The sequence below is a fragment of the Phascolarctos cinereus genome, unplaced genomic scaffold (assembly GCF_003287225.1).
Source record: "Phascolarctos cinereus isolate Bilbo 61053 unplaced genomic scaffold, phaCin_HiC Scaffold_5;HRSCAF=322, whole genome shotgun sequence".
NCBI lineage: Eukaryota > Metazoa > Chordata > Mammalia > Diprotodontia > Phascolarctidae > Phascolarctos > Phascolarctos cinereus.
The window spans coordinates 337,210,437-337,230,451 of NW_027555958.1; the positions used below are offsets into that span (position 1 = coordinate 337,210,437).

General features: G+C 40.9%; 1 long non-coding RNA gene across 1 annotated transcript; it reads left to right on the forward strand.

The window, feature by feature from the left end:
* The first annotated feature begins 1,288 nt into the window (after nt 1-1,288).
* On the forward strand, nt 1,289-19,587 carry LOC110217852 (uncharacterized). The gene is made up of 3 exons (XR_002327161.2): nt 1,289-1,506; nt 17,728-17,759; nt 18,465-19,587. It is a non-coding gene; the product is annotated as an uncharacterized LOC110217852 (long non-coding RNA).
* Nucleotides 19,588-20,015: the final 428 nt, after the last annotated feature.

A 20,015-nucleotide genomic window follows, 5' to 3' on the forward strand; every position in this document is an offset into this window, starting at 1 on the left:
TATTCTCAGCCAAGAGCAAATATGAAAGAAACAGGCTCAGGCCACACGGTAACTAGGACAGATGGGCTTCGAGTGAGGTAGTGTTTATCAGTGCTGCTGTTTGGGGAGAAACACACAAAAGCTTGCACTGCCTCATCAGGGAATCTTGGTGGCAGTATTAACATGGTGACAACTGATGTGTATGTGAGGAGGTGGCTTCAGGAAAGGCTAATGAATGACCCAGAAGCATTATTGATTATTGTTATTTAAGCCCTTCCTTGCACTAATTTATAAAATTAATTCTTATGTATCAAGATTTTCATGACCTATACAATATAACTGGTCATCAGAGGAGTGCCTTTCAGCTGCACTGGTACAATTCACAAATTGACCTGGATGTAGAAATCATAAGAAACTTGAAGAACAGCACCAGACTAGATTGGTAGACCAGCATTAGAGAGCAGTTGAAAAGTCAGGTCCCATCTAAGTGAGAAAATAAGATACTCAAGTGTCTGGAACCAGAGACAGCTCAACTAGTGATCAAGGGTCCAGAAGGGAGTCGTCTGTTGAGATGAACTTCCTACGGGGTGACCAAGCCAGTTTAACTCAGTTTACTAATATAGGTAAGATCATAGCCATTAGTTGTGGCTTATATAAGCTAACCCTGGATACCCTTTTTGGGGGATGGTCCTATTATATCAGTGATGTCATTAAATAGCTAAAGTGCATCACAACAAAGAATGAAAATTCTAGGACTCCAATTGGTAATTTTTGTACAGTTTCAAGGTAGATTATCCTTTCTTATACAGAAAAAAAGGCACTTACAGGAAATTTGTTCTTTTTCTTCCCTAGCTCTCAAGGTATCTTCTTCTAACATAGGGATGATAATTAAGGTAAATACGTAACCAAGGTTAGATTGGTCAAGGAGGTAGAAAGGAGGCATTAACCTGTGAGAACCCTAGTGTGCATAGCTAGAAAGAAAGCAAAGGCTTTCTATAATCTCATAAACTTTTTTTCTCCCAGGTTCTGGGAGGCCTCTTTGCAGCACAGAGGCTTCTTTGGTCACAGCCTGGGCCTTTTTTGTTCCTCAAGTCTGACCTTGCATGCTAATATACGAATATGTGCCAAATTTACTTCCACAGCTAGATCACCCAGAACCTCCAGGAACCAAGGGAACCAAGAAGATTGGCTTTTGTGATTATACCCAGGCCACCCATGAATAAGTCCATTGAGCAAGGGGTAAGAAACAGCTATTCAGTCTATAAATATCCTCAAGGCTGGCCTGCAAAGCCAATGATGTCAGAGAAAGTGAACAGACATCTCCAAAGAGACAAGTTCAGTATGGAGAAGGCCAGGCATAAAGGATAACTTCCCCTCTGTCATTATGTTTCTATACTTGATGCAGTAGGGCTGGTGAAATGTATCTTTCCCAGCACTGCCTTACAAAGAACTAGTCCTTATGAGAAACTCCCTGGGATCCCCCTGAGGAGCATCAGGTGTGTCTGCAATAGCTCCATCAGCAATGAGGTAAGGCTTGAATGGTGGTACTCTGCCCTTGGGTGAAAGATAGGGTGGAAAAATAGGTTGGAGCTGGGAGAAGAGACAGCTGAGAAGGGAAAGGAGTGCCGGGATGCCGAGACTGCCAAAAACCTGTGGAAAGGTCTCACAAAGAACTCTACTCTGCATTTGGTTGGCTTGGCTTGCCATTCACTGTGAGCAGAATGGGGATAGTGCTTTTCACAGAAATGTTAATGGGAGATAAAAATTGCTTACGTAATGCCCCTGCACCAGTGAAGGAACAGCCTGTCAAGGGAAACTTGGAGAAATTGCAACCGGAGATGATGCTGGGACAGAGCCCAAAGTGCTTTGTGCCATTTGCGGTCGGGAAGAGGGTGGAGAGAGGGGCGTGACATGTTGAAGTTTAGTTCATGGCACCAAAGGGACACAGCCCCGAGGTCAGTATCACTCTGGTCACATGATATCATGACAAGAGACAGTAAACAGAGAAATCAATAGGAGAAATAGGAAGCATCTTTGGAAAAACCTAATGAGATACTTGAGTTACAGCCAGGATTATACAAGGGCCATTCAGCACTTGGCTGGAGAGCTCACCCTGGGGATAATGCTTGATCAAATGTTCCCTGGGTATGGGGCTCCCAAGAATGATGGTGCACTGCTCCTTCTGAAGCTGTTTACTAGCCAAATGGAGCTCCAGGGCGAGTTCTGTTAAACTGGATGGAGAATTACTCCTCATTTGTTTGCCCTGGGCGTGCAAGGCAGTTAGCTCATGACTTGTAATTGACAGGGGCAAGTTTCTCATGACATCCAGGCAAGTCCTTTTTGGCTCTGGAGGTAGCATTCAGCCACGCTGAGTTATGAAGAGGTAATGAATTGAGTGGAGGATTCAATGCCTTGAATAGGTTAAAAAATAGTATAACTACCTGTTTCAGGATACCTAGGGTGGTCCTAATTTTAGAAGATGATGTCCTAGTACTAAGGAGAGGTTTTAGTTGGTACTCATCCCAAGCATTCCTAACTTAACTCTAGCCCACAAATGCCTTTCCTTTACCTTATATTCCTCTAGGATTTATGTTGCATTGAATTGTTCTTGGTTTCTTATCAATAGATGATCCCTCTCTCACCATTTGATCTTATTCTAGAGTTCTGCAGTACTTAGCTTGTATTGTGGTATTATGAGCTTACTCTTGTTCTTTATTCAATTTAATTCAACAAGCATTTATTAATTGCTTACTATGTGCCAGGCACTCTGCTAAGTTAGGGGTACAAAGATAAAAATGAAAGTCTCTTCCCTCAAGGAGCTTATATTCTATAAGATGTTCGCATATGTTTAAGGAACTATAAGTTCATGGAGAGTCTTTTTCTCATGGATTCATTGCATTTTAGAACTGGAAGAGAGCTCAGAAGTCAATTTTATTAACAATACCTCACATTTGAATACTACTTTAAGGTTTGCAAATCCTAACTTTCCTAACAACACTCCTATTAGGTTGGTAGAACAAGCCATTATCCCTATTTTATAGATGAAAAAACTGAGGCTCTAGGAAAGAACTTCTAATTTGATAGGAAAAAAAACTGCTGGGAAAACTGGAAAGGAATATGGCTTAAATTAGGTTTAGATTAACATCTTATACCAAACCCTGCAATAAATTCAAAATAGATATATGATCTTAATATCAAAGATAATGCCATGAAAATTAGAAGAGAAGCAGATTATATATCTTTCATGGCTACAGGTATGAGATAACCAAACCAAAAATAGAGGTAATTATAAAAGAAAAATTGATAATTTTGATTACATGAAATTGAAAATCTTCACAAACAATGCATCCAGGCTAAGAAGGGAAGTAGTTGAATGGGGGAAAAAAATCTTTGTTTCATCTCAAATAAAGTTTAGTGTCCAAGTATAGAAAACATCTATTTATCAATATGCACATACACACATACATACACACACATACATAAACATGTGTGTATGTGTGTTTATGTAAATTATTTGGTGCGTGTGCACACACACATATGTGTGCATAACCCAAACCATTCATATATACACATATGTGTGTATGTATCTGGACAACCAAAACTATTTCTCAGTAGATAATTGGTCAAATGATACGAGCTAGAATGAAAGATTGCAAACTATTGATAACCTGTGAAAAATGCTGTAAATCAAAAATAATAAGGGAAATGCCAATCAAAACAACCCTGAGGTTTCACCTTATACTCAGCCAATTGTTAAAGATGACAAAAGATGAGAATAGTCAATTTAGGAGTAGTTGTAGGAAGACAGGTACACTGGTGCCTTTGTTCCTTTCCAGGCTACATTTCTGACTCTAGACTTTTTCTATCATCTATGACTTAGAACCGTTTCACTCTGGAAATCCACTCAACCCATGGATTTCTGACATTGGAAATACCTTCTGAACTTGCAAACTTTTCCTTTGATTGGGCAATTCCTTCCAGAACCTCCATTTTAAGTAGGATCTCCAGGCCACCCATGCTTTAATTTTCTCTAGCTGCACTGCTGATGCTCTTCTCAGACACCTTCTTTCTGCCCTACCCCCCAACTCATTAAAATGTAAACTACTTAAGAGCAGGAACTGTTTTTCTCTCTGCTTGTATTTATATTCTCTGTGCTGAGCATAGGACCCAGCACATGGTAAGTGCCTAATAAATGCTTGTTGACTTGATTTGATTTCATCCTTTGAGGCTGGAGAAAGGAAGATAATAAAGATAAAAAGAGAGCTGAAGAAATTTGAGAATGGTATTAATAATCTCAGATAAGGTAATCTCATGAAAGAGAGGGAGTGTGGGGATGGCAATGAGAGCTTGAGGAGTTTGGGAACAGTGTTATAAAGCGTGCAATAGGAAGAGTTAACATGAAGCTTCAAAATGAAATTAATAACAGGACTGGAGAGCATTAGTAAGGGCTCAGTTGTAGTTGTAAATATGGTGGCCACAAATGTCATTCCTCACACAAAAGAAACCTCTTTGGGATTTCATCTTCCCAATTCAAGTAGTCACAGAGTCACAGAATTTTTGAGCTGTCCCATGGGAGTGCTAAAGCCAGCTCCAACTGGCTTGTGAAAATGGTTTGTTGAATTTTCAATATAACCATTTACATGTTAGAAATTGGCAAGCACTACAGATCAGGGCTTCATTTATTGTTTTGCTGATTGTCTAGACCTAGGGTGGGGAACCTGCAGTCTCAAGGCCACACATGGCTTTTCAGGTCCTTGGGTGTGGCCTTTTGACTGAGTCCAAGCTTTACAGAACAAATCTTTTTATTAAGGGGATTTGTCCTGTGAGGTTTAGATTCAGTCAAAGGACTGCATTTGAGGACCTAGCAGGCCACTCATGTTCTTGAGGCCGCAGGTTCCCCACTTCTGGTCTAGACTTAAGAAAGTAATGGAGGAAATGTTAATAATACAGATTAAACTTAAAAGTGTGTTGTGGGAACATTTTCCTGTCATAAAGGCAGTTGTTAAACATTTACCAGCACAGCCCTGGGTAAGCAACTTTGGTTGCCATATAATCTAATCCACACCTGAAAAATAATCCTCACTGCAACATAACACAACAAGTTATGCTGTGGCCAGAACTACCATTTCCAGTGGTTGGCCATTACATTTTTGTATAGCTCTAATTGTTAAAAAAAAAAAAATTTCCTGAAATTATGTCTAAATTTCCCTTTTGTATGTTTTTTTCCCTTTCTTTTTCTTTTCCTTTTTTTGAGGCTGTGGGATTAAGTGATTTGCCAAGGGTCACATAGCTAGTGTCTGAGGCTTGATTTGAACTCAGATCCTCCTGACTCCAGTACTGGTACTCTATCCATTGTGCCATGTAGCTGCCCTCCGTTTTTTTATTTTCTACCCATTGCTTCCGGTTCTGTCCTTTGGAGTCAAACAGAAAAAGTTTAATCCCTCTTTCATATGACAGCCCTTCAAATACTTAAAGACAGCTATCACATCCTCCCCACCTTCAGTCTTCTCTGGGCTAAATATTCCCAGTTCCTTCAACTGATGTGCAAATAACATCGAGGACTCAAGGCTCTTCATCATCTCGGTGGCTTCTAGATTTTCTCCAACTTAACTCCAGCTATGCATTCAGCTGGTTGTCTAAGTTAGTTTGGAGCCATATCCCAGAGACAGTGATCCAAATGGTAAAGTTTGAGTCACACTTATAGGGCCCGTCTTTGATAGGTTCAGAGTCCCCTCCATTTGAGAGCTGATCTTTACTAGTTTTCTACCACAGAGGAATTTAGTCTTCCTGGAATCTTTTAGAAGTACTAAATTACCATGAAGAAGCAAAACCAAACCAAACCCAGAGACAGCTTTAAAAACTTGGTGAGAATAGTGAAAGAGGATTTTGTAGAAATGCTCATTTTAGCATTTAAGTTGGGAAGAACAGGAAATAGAGAGTATTTAAAGTAAACAATTCTTGTTCTCTTCTCTCTTTCAGATCACTGTTTTGTGTAGAGGTAGGCATAACTGGAAGACCACAGAGCAGAAGTTTGCTCCATCTGCTACTCTAGCTTCCATTAAAAGTCTCTCTGTCAGTCATCTTACAGAAAGTAGCTGGAAAGTTTTTGCTTGCAAGAAACAGAGCAAAGGGTCAGTCAGTCAAGAGGTCAACAAGACTTTATTAAACACTGACTATGTGTTTAATAGACACTGTTGCCAGCTTTGGGGATAAAAAGAAAGGTAAAAAAACAATCCTTGACCTCAAGTAGCTTACATTCTAGTTGATGGACAACTTGTGAATTATTAGATTCATATGATCCCCTAGTTGTAGCAGATGGAGACCTAGTTGTTCCATGAAGCCTTTCCTCATAACTCCAAATAGTACTAGCCTCTCCACTTTTTGAACACTATATATTTTGTCACACAAAAAATTCAATTTAGCACCATCTTAGAGAGGATCTTGCATCATTCTCTGATTGGTTCACATACACATGCTTTTTCTTCCTCCCAAAAAGGGGTTTTGCCATACACTTCATCCATAATCTCCTTTCATGTTAGGTACATGAATGATAGAATGAAAAAGCATTTATTAAATGCTTACTAAGGGTCATACACTACCAAGCACATTGTAGGTATGCTCCATAAGTATTTGACAAATTGAACTTCTACAGAAAAATGAACATTCTTCTTCCATAAGAATGGGGACTTAATAATGAAGTTTTGGTGGCTGTAAGGGAATGGGCCTAAGCCTGAACATAGAACTATAAGTAGGATTTTTTTTAAAAAATCTAGAACAAGAACAATTGTTGGGGAAGGGGGTAGAAGGCATAGGTGAAATACATAGGACGGTGTGAACATAGGTGAGGGAGGGTATGATCTATTTTCCCCAGAATCTGTCCCTAGACTCCATGGAGAATGGGGGCAGCATTATGAGGAGGAGTATAGTACGGCAGAAAATATACTGGATTTGGAGTCAGAAGTCCTGGGTTTAAATTCTGGCATTCTGAACACTGACAAGTTATTTAACCTCTCTGGGCTTCAGTTTCCTCAGCTGTAAAAAAAAAGGGGTTGGACTAGGTGACCCTCGAGGTTTTTCCCAGTTCTAAATCTGATCTTATGGGTCTTTGAGGTCTTGGGGCCATTGGGAGTGGTCTAAGGAAGGGTGAGAGTAGATGGTGCAAAAAAGGGAAATGAGAGGACACTGAAGACCATTCAATTCAATTCAATTCAACAAATTAAATGACTACTCTGTGCCAGGAACTGTTCTAGGTACTGGGAATACAATGACCAAAATGAAATAGTCCCTGCCCTTAAGGAGTTTACATTCACAATTCACTTTTTTTCCCATTAGGGCAAAACCTATTGGGGAAAATGAGTGTTGGTGGTGGGGAAAGAAGAAAGTCAAATGTCAACCTGATTGCTGCAAAGAGAAATCTCTGATGCCAACACATTTACTTAAGTGACACTATATGAAATGACTTTTTGGTTCTGGTAGGTCCAGAAGCATGGCAACTGGTAGAGGAAATTCCATCTTACTCTCAACCAAGATCTAGAGACCTGCCTTCCTCTCACATGGCCCTAGTTATACCTCTTTTTCAAAGGGGAAGTGAAAAGGGGTGAGAAGGCTTGAGGAATCTTAGGTGACTAAATAAGTGATTATTTGCATTCTAGCCTAACAAGGGAACAGGCATTGGGCCTGTGTTGCCTATTGGGCAGTTTAGAAGTCAGACTGTTGTAAACCTACAGAGGGAAACCCTATGGGGAATTATGTAAGAGTGGGAGAGTTTTTTCTCCATAGCTATAACTGGCAATTTCAGCACCCAGGGGAAGCATTACAAAATCTATCTAATGGCTTAGAATGAGTGTAAATAGCAATTGTTTTCTGTTCTGGCCAGAAAACTTAAGGGTCTTCCCCTCCCGGATTGATATTTTTGTGATGGTAAACTAGGCCATCTTTTTTCTAAATTCTTATCCAGCCTTTAGTCATTGAATGGGCATTGCCTCAGACAACCTGAAGCCTGGGAAAGACCTTAATTTAGAAATGCAAATATCATCCATTGCATCCTGGAGCATTGCTAGTCCTCTTGACTTGTCTTGCCACTGGGCTTCCATGACTCTGGAGGAGAGAGACTGATGATTTTGTGTATCTCTGCTTCACTTAAATCCAATTCATGAGTAAGTGTAGACGTCACTCTTGTGATGTCAACAACAACAACAACAACAACAACAACAACAGGATGAGGGAAAAGAGGCCTTGGACCACTGCTACTGAGGTCATACCAGAAGAAGGGAATAAGGTGGGGTAGAGCCTGGAAGTAAGAGGAACCCAAACTGTGGAGGTGGGGTTGTTTGAGATCAACATCTAGTAACTTCATATCTTACAAGAATTATTCTGACTAACTAGATGCTTAAAAACTCTGTTTTCAGTGTTTGGAAGGGGTATAGTTGCTATCAATGCCTTTTAAATTTTGATACCCTGGGACTGGAGCTAGAGCTGTTCTACCTTAGCTGTTGATCTGCTTTTCTCTCTTTTGTTGATAAGATGAGAGAAATATTTTTCTTTCCCCTCTGGCTCTGAAGAGTGTGAAGTTGTACCACAAGAGAAAAAAAAATCTGAATTAGGTAACATTATTTTCCCCTTTCCAAGAGAGTTGGAAGCATTTTTTAGAAACTGGGTGAAACCGATTTCTAAACCTTGAGGAGAGTCACCATTGAAATCATCATAACTATAACAGCGTCACAGATTGAGAACTAGAAGACACCTTTGATGTCATCTAATGAACCACGCATATCCTTGGGAAAGATGAGGAAATTGAGGCCCAGTGAGGTTAGATGGCATGTCTGAGGTCGCACAGATGGCAAGCCACAGAGGAAAGATTCAGACTCAGATCTTCTGAGTGCCAGTCCAGTGTTCTTTTCCACTGGTTCATGCTGGTGATGTCAATTTTTTATGATACAGAAAAATACTGTGTATCTTAGAAAACCAACGGGCAGATATGGGCCCTACTACCTTAGTTAGTCCTATTCTTAAAGGCTCACACTCTCTCAGTTCATTATTATTCCTCTAGAAAAATTTTAAGTTCTTTATATCGGGGTTGTTGTTGTTTTGTGAAGTGTTGCAATGGCTTTATCACTTTTCATCTTGCCGTGGCTTTTTAGATCGGGACATAGAAGAAGAAATTACAAAATGATTTTTTCCCCCTTCATGAATGCTTAGCTAGAAGTGCAAAGCAGGCTTCTGCTTTTATGAAAGAGAAATGGGAATGTCTTTTGCAATGAGTCCTGTCTTCTCATTTTGTGGCCTGAGTATGTAAGCTTCAGCTTCAATATTTGTCCTTCCAATGATGTGGGGAAAGCAGAGGATGAAATGGATAGATGATGTTAAGGAAAAAATGAATAGACTCAGGGAGATGGTGGAGGACAGAAGGGCCATGGGGTCATAAAGAGCCGGACATGACTAAACAACACTGGGAATGTCATTCTGTCTCTGAAGAGGCTGCCCCTAATAGGTAACCAAGTAAGAAAGGAAGGTTCCTAAACTAGACAGAATTTGATAGAGAAACAAAGGCAGCCAAATTAAGTCTGCTCCTTCTTGGCTCCGACTCAGCGGTATTGTCTTCAGCTGTGCCCCAGGCAGGTTAACTCCCCTCAAATCATTCCGAACAACAAGGAAAGTTCCTTGAATCTTGGCCTAGGGCTTGCTGCAGGTTCAGTAAAGACTTTAGAGGCTCTTTGTTAAGTCCTGAAGTGCCTGCAGGACTCCTTGAAGATAAGCCTCTCCAAAACCTGCTAGCCTGAGCAGTTGCCTCCTTTTTCCTGGGACACAAGGGCCCTCGCTCTTTCTGTGGGGTCACTGAATAATTACTCAGCCCCATTGTCCTGGTCCTATTCCATTCACTCAGCCTCACTGCACTCACTTATCCGTGATGCATGGAGCAGAGAGAGTTGTGAAGGCTTGGAACAGGAATGATAGGTAGGGGCAAGGATGGTGAGCTTTTGTTGTGAACTCCAGATAATTGGGGCTGAGGGTGATTTGAGGCAGGGAGGTCTTGACAAAAGCAACTGAAGGCAGTTCTTTGGCCCACTTGAGTGCTTAAGTGTCCCTGGCCTTAAGCTGCTGCTAGGCAACAACCTGCACAAAACAGAGCCCTAAGGTCTGGGCAGTGGGGGAAGTCTGGGAGCGAGAGGCTCTGTACTTAGCCTTTGACCTCCTCTTGCCCTGTGGGGTGAGCCACGCATGCCCAGGACCCACTGCCGGAGCCTCACACCCTGTTCTGTAGTTATTGTTTTCTTAGCTCCAAGGCAGTGTGCCAGAGGGCTCACTGGAGGACAGTCTTGACGTTTAAAACAAGCACAAAAGGGAAAAGTGAGTGATTTCTTGGCTCGTCACCACAAAGGGGCAGGAAAGCAGCAAACTCTGGGAGCTGGAGACCTCAGTCAAACTTGTAGGCTCTACAGAGAAATCTTGGCCTGGAAGGTGATGATCAAGTTGGTGCAGCTTCTTCTTCAGTCCAGAGCAGGAGAATATTTCTAAGGTCCCTTCAACACTTAGCACCCTGCCAGTAGGATTGTGTATGGGCATACCCACCACCCAGAATGCTACCCTTACTTTTCCTTAATTATGCAAGTCTTGTTTCTCCCTTCAAGGTCCAGGTCACCTCTCCTCCTCCATTTTGCCTTCTATCAGTGCTCCAGCCCGTAATGATCTCTCCCTGTTCTGAACTCCTATAACATGTATGGCCAGGATCAGCCATTACATCCTGCATTGTTATGTATCTGTTAATCTCTAATATATAGTCTCTACTGTAAGTTCCTCAGACTGTGTGCTCTCTAAGCCTTGTGCCCTAACCCCACCCTGACCCCCACCTATGACAATGCTCCACATACAGAAAGCAGGTAATAAATGCTTATGTTTCTTGAATCCGGAAGGTCCTGCCTTCCCAGATGGATTTGGAGCATCATGACCATCACATCAACAGCTAGCAGATGGAGAGGACAGAAAACAAATATTCTATTTCTCTAGCATCTATTAGGGTGATTTACATGTCACAGGCACTCAGGGCTTTTTTTTTTAATGGATTGATTTAATGAGGGCTCAGCAAAATTCTGTTCCTTTAGTCTTGCCTTGACCTCATAATAACCCTGAGCAGTAAGTGCTATCCTATTATTATCCCCATTTTACACTGGAGGAAACTGAGGCTGAGAGAGGTCATGACCCACCCAACATCACACAGCTAGCAAGTATCCGAGATAGAATTTGAATTCAGGTCTTCTTGACTCCAAGTCTAGGGTTCTACCCACTGGGCCACTTAGCCACCTCATACAGTGAGTAGTATTCACCAGGTTTAAGATGTCACGTCTAAGTTGGAGACTAATCAATACCACTGATACTGTACGGCTGGTCACAGGACAAAGCCCTTCTATCTTAGACTAAGGCAATGGTGTATTTATCATGTCAGTGGGTGTATCAAGCACATAAATAGTATCAATTTTTTTTCTTTCAATTTCCCAAAACTGATTTGAAACACTGACCTTAATGACTCCCAGTTGTGGTATATAGAGCAAAGCAGTACCATGGCCAGTGCCATGGGTCCATCCTTCTGGTGATGTCTGGCTTAATGGACAATTAAGAGTTTTAACAAATGATCCTCAAGTAAAATTTTAGTTGTGTTAGAAACATGGTGGAGGAAAAAAGGTAAGGCACGAATGTGTATGATAAAGGAAAGAAAAGGCAAAAAGCAAGAGGAAGGAATATGCATTTCTTAAGCACCTATATGTACCAGGAACTGTGCTAAGCACTTTCGCAAATTATTCATTTGATCCTCGCAACAACTTGGGGGGTAGGTATTGTCATCTCCATTTTACAGTTGAGAAAACTGAGGCAGACAGAGGTTAAATGACTTGCCTAGGGTTATATAGCTAGTATCTGAGACAGGGGCAGCTAAGTGGCACAGTGGATACAGTGCTGGGCCTGGCGTCAGAAAGACTCTTCTTCCTGAGTTCAAATCTGTCCTTAGACACTTACTAGCTGTGTGACCCTGAGCAAGTCACTTAACCCTGCTTGCCTCAGTTTCCTCATTTGTGAAATGATCTGGAGTAGGAAATGACAAACCACTCCAGTATCTTTGCCAAGAAAACCTCAAATTGGGTCATGAAGAGTCAGACATGACTGAAAAATGATGGAACACCTGGGGCAGGATTATAAGTCAGGTCTTCTTGGCTCTTGACACCCACTACTCTATCCATTGTGCTACTTAGAAAGCCACTAATTCAGGTTCAGAAATATAATAATGTACACAAATAGATGAAGGTCAGATTTACTAGGAGGCACAAAGGACGAGTATCATTCCAACCTGTGAACCCTAATTTATCTCCTATTCCTGAATTGTGGTACTGGGAATAAAAGATCAGAAACAAAGGCCAAATGATTTGGCCTCTGAAAAGCGTGTGCCACTTGCATGGGAATATGTAAGGACAGGAACTGGGTCATCAGGACAATGAATTTCCCAGGAGCCCAAAGTAAGCACACTGCAGAAATGGCAATGAATTAAGGGATATTAGTATGGTACAGTGGAAAGAGTGTATGGATTTGAATTCTGCCTTTGCTTCTTCCTACCCATATGACCGTGGGCAAGTCATTAATCTTGCTTGGGCCTCAGCTTGCTTATCTGTCAAAGAGCATGATTAGACAAGATGACCTCAAAGATCACTTCCAGCTTTATGGCTCCATGATCCTATATAAAGGAAATATACGATGGAAAGAGGAGAGGGAAGAGTCATGTGTTGAGAGAGAAGAATAATAGGCTGTATTGGTACCCATGAAATACAAAAATGAGAGGAAGTGTTCCAGGACACTGGGTACATTTTCTGTGGAGGCTTTGTGGGAAAACATAGGCAAGAATTGCATGAGATAAAAAGACATGGATGAACTCTAATCTGCACCAATGAAAGGAATCCTTCCATCACCACATTCATAAATCCAGTGAAGTATTAGTAAGCAGAACCTTAATAAATGACTTCACTAATTATTCTTAAGTCAGACATTACCCTAAGTCTAGTTTTTAGGATTTGAGGCAGATAGATGGCATAGTGGATCAGACCTGGAGTCAGGAAGTCCTGGATTCAAATGCACTTTCAGATACTTACTAGCTGTGTGACCTTGGGCAAGTTACTTCACCCACTTTGTCTCAGTTTTCTCATCTGTAAAATAAGGGGGAGAAGGAAATGGCAAAGCACTCAAGTATCTTTGTTAAGAAAACCCCAAATGGGGTCATGAAAAATCGGACATGACTGAACAACAAGAAAAAGGTTTTAGGGTTTATCCTAGCTAAACAATATGGACAGAACACGGATGGAGGGTTTGGGCCACTTTAAACAGGCACACCCTTGTCAACCAATTGGAAAGACTTCACAGAAATCACATCAGGTGCCAAGACTGCCCCAAATGTCAAGTCACCTGGGTCACAGTCTAGTTTGGTACTGTATTTTTTGTTTTGTTTTGTTTTAGTAGTAGTTTTTTGTTGTTTGGTCATGTATCGACTTGGCCGTTATCATTCACAGTTGTGAACCTGGCACCTTTTAGAAGCAGTAAAAAAGCTTTTTTAAACAGCATAACAAGCCATCAGGAAATCCTGAGTTCTGAAACAAAGGCATAAAAACTAAGAAAAGACACACCACCATTTTCTGGATTTGCCAGGATATGAGTCGTTGCCTTGGGAATAAGTTAAGAAAGACACCACAATTGCAGGGCAATAGACTACAGGGCCCCATGAAAAACAAAACAAAAAATTGTAAGAAAGAAGAGGCTTACGAGCTTTCATTCTGGAGAATTTTAAAAAAAAATAAGAAACTGAAAACTCCCTTTCAAACTTGGGCTGAAAATGGAGACAGAGCAAGAAAATGAATAAGAACACTAGAAGTAAGTTAAAGCTTTCAGGATAAACATAAGAGCAGAAGAAAAAAAAAATCCAACATCTAAACCCCAAGATGATTTAATGCCAGCTAAAGGAACTAGGGAAATGGGGAGCATTTTTATAAACATGCGTTTTTTTTTTCAAGGAAAAAAAAGAAAGTAGATCCATTAATAAATGAGGAGGGAAGCAGAAAGCTAAGATAACTCTAAAATGCCTGAGCATTTTGGTGACTTTTAAAAATTGATCATTAACAAGAAAAATAAAGATAAGGGGTATGGACAATTGAGGAATAATAAAGATTTTGTTGATGTGGCTATTGAAGTTATAAAGAGCAGGAGGCCTAAATACCATGCATCCCAATATATTTAAAGAAATTAGCTAATGAATTTGCAGGCCTATAGACAATTTTTTTCTGGAAAAGCTATCAAGAATAAATAAGGCGCTAAAGAGTTGGTCATTTTTATATCTTGTACCTGTAGAGATAACTTTGAAGATGTTCAAAACCTTTTCCAAGTAGAGAAGGTGTCATAGTTTCCATTCAAATGAAAGAAAACTGAGTCATTGGAGACTGTAAGAGGCCTCGGAATTGTTATAAGATCAAATACCAAGGCAGTGACAAATGAAGGCTCACTTTCTATATTCTTTTATTGCATCTTCCAATGTAAGTAAGGAAACAAAATATGTTTCTTTATGAAAGTAAGGAAACTATAGTTTTGATCTTTCCAAAAAGGAGAGAATACTTTTTGCCCCCAGAAGCTTCATTTTAATCCTTAGTGGGAAAAAGGAAAAAGAAAGGTGGTGTAAACTTTTTGCAGGCTTGCAGAAAGGATATGTATTTCCTGTCAGCTGCTTTACCCCTCTGGCTGAGAGGGCCTCTGGCAGTCATTTCAGAAGAGGCAGACATGCCATCTATAATGTAATCTCTTCTATGTACCTTTCTTTCATCCTTCTTCTTGTTCCCAGTGCCCTGTAGCCTGTAGCAGAATTAAACATTTTGAATTCCACATATCTTACAAGTCCACCTACCCCTCACCAAATATCAGAAAGAATCCCTCTATCTTCTGTTAACTACAAAATGAATAAACAGATCTTCAATTCTGCTGCAATATTGAGACTACTTGGGCAATATTTATGCCCATGAAGAGAATAGGCTGAAGTCTTTTACAATTTCCCCATGCAGACAGAAGCCACATGAGTATTTAACCCCCAACAAGATATGAACTGGCTTCTAGAAAGTATTTACCTCCTGGAGTCGAATGTTTATTATGTGTAAATGCAATGTTTAAGGAAGATTGGGCTGTGAAGAAAAGGTGCAATAGCATTATACAGAGAAAAGGCTTTGTAATTGGAGGATTTGAGCTCAAATCTTGACTTTGCCTCTATGGGACCTTGGAAAATCTCTCTCTCTCTCTCTCTCTCTCTCTCTTCTCTCTCTCTCTCTCTCTCTCTCCTCTCTCTCTCTCTGTCTTTCTGTCTGTCTCTCTCTGTCTCTGTCTCTGTCTCTGTCTCTCCTTCAGCCTGACCATCTATAAAATGAGAGGGTTGAACTAAATAACCTCTAATGAATGTCCTTTGCGGTTCTTGATCCATTATCTTAGCATTCTATGACCCCTGATTAATGTTCCCAGCTGAATTAGCAGAAACCTGAATTAGTAGAAAGAAACAACAAGAGTCCCCACACCATGACTCGTGGGTTGTCTCTCAGAGACCCCCTTGCCCCTAAGGAACCTCAATCCTTGCAGCTCACATCCTAGCTCTTGTTTGAGACAATATCAGAGGCCAGAAAGTATTTTTATTCTGCTTTCCTAGTGGCCGGGTTAATGGATCAATGACAGTCCATAAAGAACAAATTGTAGCAAGCAAGGACTGTCATTTTGTCCTTGGCCAACTTTGCTAGAAGAGAAAGGGAAGATGGTGGACATCTGATATTTGGTGAAGCTCTTGGTGGTATATCACAGAATGCTAACTGGAAATGAATTTCTATTGGCCTGCTTATGAGAATAGTACAGCAGATTGAATTTGAAGACTACGGGTACAGTAAACAAAGAGCTGTGATAAGTATCAAGATATTTCTCTCAGCAAATGTGGCCGGTTGTGGACTATAGGGAGCCATTTCCCATCTCTCTAACAGTCCTGTGAGGTTTTTTATGACAATGATCTCCATAGCAACCAGGTGCCCAGACACTAAGTGGATTTTAAAGATATTAAATTGGAGCCTGGTGAGGGAAATCCTTTCTGGCTTTGGTTTCACTGGAGTCACATTAGGATAGGAGTTAGTGGGTGGGATCACTAGATTTGGGGGTTTTCTCCCAGGACTCAGTTTTAAGTCCACAGTCAGCTGAGATGGGGAGAGGAACCTGGCCTCTTCCTCATGAGCAGTTTCTTTTATTATTTTTACTAATGATGTAGAAGAAAAAGTAAACAGTAGATTAATTAAATTTGTATGAAGTTAAACGAGGGAGGTGTTGCAAACACCGGCAAGGACAGAAATTATGTCAATGGCCCTGGAGGAATTAGAAATACAGTCAGGAAATAGCTGAGGGAAAATTCGACCTGAAAAAAAAATGCAAGCTGATACATGTAGGGGCAAAAAATACAAAATATTGTTATACAGAGGAAGGGGGACATTTACAAAGCAGTACTACAGAGGCCAGGAGAAATAATAAAAGAAAGGGATCTCTTAAAGCACAGTGGATGAGGGCTCTGAAATGTGAGGCAGAGACAGAAAAGAGCCAATGCAGTTCTGAGCAGGCTGGACAGACTCATCAAATCACAATGAGGGAAGAGAGAGATGAGGGTCCTTCACTGTGTGGTACTAGGAAACCTTGAGGAGCTTGTTATGAAAAGATGTTAGCAAAACAATGAGAAAAGAAGAGAAGAAAAGCAAAACCAACAGCTTAAAAGATACAGTACCACCTTTTCATAACTTGGCTCATTATGAACCAATGACATGACAAGACTGAACCTAAGCACATTTCCTGAAAAGTAATCATAACAGCTCACATTTATTTAGTGCCTTCAGATTTTCAAAGTGCTATACGTGTGTTATTATACATACATATTACATTACATTACATATATAATACTTATATATTGTCATTTGTTTCTACAATAAACTGTGAGGTGAGTGCTACTACTATCAACGTTTTACAGCTGAAGAAACTGAGGGGCAAAGTAGTTAAAGGGACTTGCTTAGGGTCACACAACTAGTAAATATTTAAGAAAGGATTTGAACCCAGTTTTTTTGACTGTTATTTTATCTCCTATGCCACATGGCCTCTCATATGAAAACAACATAAAGCAAAAGCCAGAAAAAAGCAGGGTTAATTCCTTAAAGGGGAGGAAGCTGTTCCCTCCCACCTTTTCCCTTTACCCCAATCCCAGGGCTAGAAAGAGGTTTCTTTTTATTTGAAGTGATGATATCCATATGCTAAATGAGTAAGGAGGGCATGCAATACACAGCCAGCACTGGGAAAGGAGAAATAACAGAATAAGGAGTGAGCTGATGAAATACAACAAAGGAAAATGCAGTTTGAACCACTGGAGAAGTCTCCCTGGGTGACATCTAAATGGTCTACAAATGGACTTTGAGCGGGAACTCCCATTGCTCCCATAATGTGAAACAGCATTGGACTAGTGTGCAGAGGCACGATGTATGGAAGGAAGCATGCAGGATGTGTGGGTAGTGGGTGGGAGGTGGGGGGAGGGCGAGGGGAGACAGGGAGGTGAGAGGGTGGGGCAGGGACGGGGAATGCAGGCAAGATGACCTAATACTGCATTCTATCCTTAATCATTCTATGAACTCACTCTTTATGGATTCGAGTTTTAAATGTGTGGTTTGTTTTTCTTTGCAGAATGTTTGGATCCCTCCAAGCAAGGAGTGCTGGTAAAGAAACCTTCCTTCCCCCAGAGAAAAGCCAGGGGTTAAATCTGCAAACTGGCAGTGTCTGGAGAAACAATAAAAGGAAACCGCATTCTCCATGAATGAGGGGAGAGAAGCGGGGCGGAAGGCATTTTTTCCCCCCTTAACATGAATAAGGTCTTCAATATGTCTGAAATTATTTAACAAATTCTTTGAAAAGGAGCTTGGGTTACTAACAGACAGACCATGCATAAAGAAAATGCATTCCCCTAGCTTCCCTCTCTGCCTCAACCCCAAAGACGGAAGGCAGGGAGTTTTGGGGGGTCTTTGTTTAGTTATCCATTAACGATTCATAAAATTCCAGATCCCTGCGCAATAAGTAGAGTCCTCTGAATGTTATTAGAAAATCCTATTTCTAGTCTGTTATGAAACAGAAGTTTTGATGTGCAGCCAGATTTTTGTGGAACTCTGGAAGCGGAACACTTGGTGCTCTGTAAAGCCTGAGACCAAGCGGGTGTTACATAAAAAGCTTTCCTAGCAACTCAGGTTTATCACAAAATGAGAGGCAGCCGTGGGGAAAAAAAAAAAATCAAACGAGTTAATGCAAAAACAGGAGCCAACCCACTATCCCCATTTGCTCCAAAGCGACAAATATGGAGGACTGATTTTAACCTGTGATAGGAAGGAAGACGGTATAACAAGCATTTCTGTCTCTTGGTTTTTCTGCAGGTATGGTCCATCTCCTAGGAGAGATGAATGGCGTGGTTGTGAAATTGCCTGGCCAGCTAACCCAGACATAATGGAAGACAAAACAACTGAATTTTTTTTTGGTCCCTGAACTAATTGCTTATTGAAATGCACACAAACACGTCTTCTTTCCTCTTCTTCAGGCCTCTCCCAGTTATTCTGGGTACTGCAATGATAAAAGAAAGTAAGGTCACATCATCAAATCTCTGCCAATTGAAACACATCTAATGGCGAGACGGCATGTCTGAAGCAAATGGATAAAAATCTCATTTCTAAGCTATTGGATCCAAAATTATGCAGATTACAATCAAATCCCTTTTGGTTGTTGTTGTTGGGTTTTTGTGGGGTTTCTTAAAGGCATACATCCAGTGATTTTTTTTAATCCCTAAAGTTGGGGGATTTAAATCCTAGGTAAGGAAGGAACCTCACAAAATTCATTTTGAAGCTACAATTAAGAACCAAATGGTCTACTGTTATTTTTTTAAAATGGCAGTTCAGATCAAAGAAAGCCATAGAGAGGAAAAGAAAAAGGTTTTCCCTGGCAGGTAATTGATGGGATTTTTGAGCAAGAGGGTGAGAGGTGTGAACAGGAATATGGGTGAGGAAGGCCTGGAAGGCTGAAAGGAGTAAGACCTTTGGAGAGAAGAGGAAATTCCTTTGATGAAAGGTCCCTGATATCCCCGGTGATTCAAATCTTCCACATAACAATCTCATTCATTGTACCTACTTCAGGTCTCAGCTCTGTGCCCATTAATTTGACTCCCAAAGGAAAGAGCACAATTTGGGAGGGGAAAGGACTTTTTTTTTAACACCCCTGCTTTTCCATTTGATTGCCATACTTTCCTTACACAAAAGTCAGAGATCTGAGGAAGACAGAGTTGACCTTGACAGTCTCTTGAGGTATTCACAGATAGCTAAGCCCTGCTGAACTGGTGTTCAGGAAGAGAAGGCAGGGGTGTGGAGGGTGGGGGTTGATGGTGGCAAGTTCCTTATTTGCATTCAAAAAACAATGGATCTTGGATGGCTTCTGGGTCAGGATCAGAATGTGTGATCCTGCTTTGTCATGGTAGGCAAGCAAAAATCATGTAAAAATTTGGAAAAGTGACTTGTACTGAGCTACCTTATTTCTAATTTAATTAAAACCGAAACAAAAATAAAAAGGAGGTGGGGAGGGTGGTGCAACCAACCAAAAGCAGGGGAGTGTGGTCTGAGTCACTCTTAAAGTAAATCTTATTGCACTATTTAATAAAAGAAGGGGAAAAAATCCCTTGCAGAACATCTCACAACAAGAATCCTCTTCTGCCCCACAGGCAGGTGGAAGGATCCTGTCTGCACAAGGACCCTGTGTGCTGGAGAGCATCTGGCCACTCTGCTCCAGCCAGCATGGTCATAATGAGCCAATTTCAATTGAAATGAGATCAATACTATTCATTTTTCCTCTAGCTGGTTCCCAAGTGATTCATGAATTTGAAAACTAGTTCATGAATCAGAGCAGGGTGGGGTGGTGAGGACTGGAGGCAAGGGCTGGGGAAT